Source organism: Austrofundulus limnaeus, unplaced genomic scaffold (genome assembly GCF_001266775.1).
Source record: "Austrofundulus limnaeus strain Quisiro unplaced genomic scaffold, Austrofundulus_limnaeus-1.0 Scaffold400, whole genome shotgun sequence".
NCBI classification, from domain to species: domain Eukaryota; kingdom Metazoa; phylum Chordata; class Actinopteri; order Cyprinodontiformes; family Rivulidae; genus Austrofundulus; species Austrofundulus limnaeus.
In genome coordinates, this window is record NW_013952802.1 from 452,064 (window position 1) to 453,642 (window position 1,579).

Consider the following 1,579-nt stretch of genomic DNA (forward strand, 5'->3'; position numbering starts at 1 on the left):
TTTACTTTTTTGCATCATGAACAGGTTATCATATAACTCATAAGCACATGCAGATAACAGGAACCTTCCTGTCATCTTTGCTGCAGATTTTACTCCTTTATAGTACCTGCATTACTCTAGTCACAGTTCTGCAATTGTTGTTGTTGTTGTTGTTGTTGTTGTTGTTGTTGTTGTTGTTGTTGTTGTTTTTCAGGGTTCCTGCAGATCCTTAAAAACTCTTAAAACTCATTGAATTCATCAATCCAAAAATAAGGCCTTAATTAGCCTTAAAATGTCTTAAATCAGTCTTTCAGAAGGCTTAAAAATGTGAACACATTGTAAATAGGATGATTGTAATTCATCTCAAATATTAAAATAATTGGTAACATTTATTTTTTTACATATTCACATGCAGACATTGCCCTTTGACATCACTTCCTGTTACTTCACATGCAAATATCTCAACAACTGTCCATCTGAGCAATGAGAAATTCTTTTTGTAATGTTAATTATGTCGTCTTTCCAAAAATGCATTCACTTTTCTTACAAAAAAAACTGATGTCAGAGACACTTTAGGGTTTCATCTACAGCAAATTGGGGTTAAGACCCCAATGTGGGTCCTAAAACTCCAAATTTTGGGTTGTTAGAGGATTTCCAGAAATTAAATTAAGTTTAAAAATGACTGCTAAGATTGTGTTATGGAAATATTTATTTAAGAAAGACAGAAATACGTAGTAAATACAAATGATATCTAAGAATGATAGTTGGCAGATCTTGTTCTGGCTATGATCACTGACAAACAGCATGTCATGAAAACCTACGTAATTAAATGATGTCATGGATTACTGGCTTAAACCTAAAAGTATTATTTCCATTACAAATGTTTCTGCTATAGTTTATGAAAAAGCAATTCAATATATATATAAAACTGGTCTATATTAGCAGTATTTGAATACTTCCAACCAAAAAATACTTTGATTCATAAATTTCTGCCAGTTTTTATTTTTTATGTCATTTGTGTTTATTATGAAATTGGTCTTAAATTTAATTTCACTTGGCATTAAAAAGTCTTAAAAGGTCTTAAATTTAACTTGGCTTAAACTGTAGGAACCCTGTTGTTTTATTTGTTGTTGTTGTTTTTGTTGTTTTTCGGTAGTAGGACTTAGCATGCAAGAAACTCCTGCACTCTTAACCCGAATTAGTTGAGTTTACTAGAAATTTGCGAGGAAACCCGTTGCCTTAAACCGTTTTAGTTTTTACACAATGATGAAACTAATCAGGTTTAGTTGTGTTAACTTAAGAAATTCAACACCATTGTATTGAAGTTCTTAAGTTAACACAACTAAACCTGACTAGTTGTGTTAACTTAAGATCTTCAACACCATTGTATTGAAGTTCTTAAGTTAACACAACTAAACCTGACTAGTTGTGTTAACTTAAGATCTTCAACACCATTGTATTGAAGTTCTTAAGTTAACACAACTAAACCTGACTAGTTGTGTTAACTTAAGATCTTCAACACCATTGTATTGAAGTTCTTAAGTTAACACAACTAAACCTGACTAGTTGTGTTAACTTAAGATCTTCAACACCATTGTAT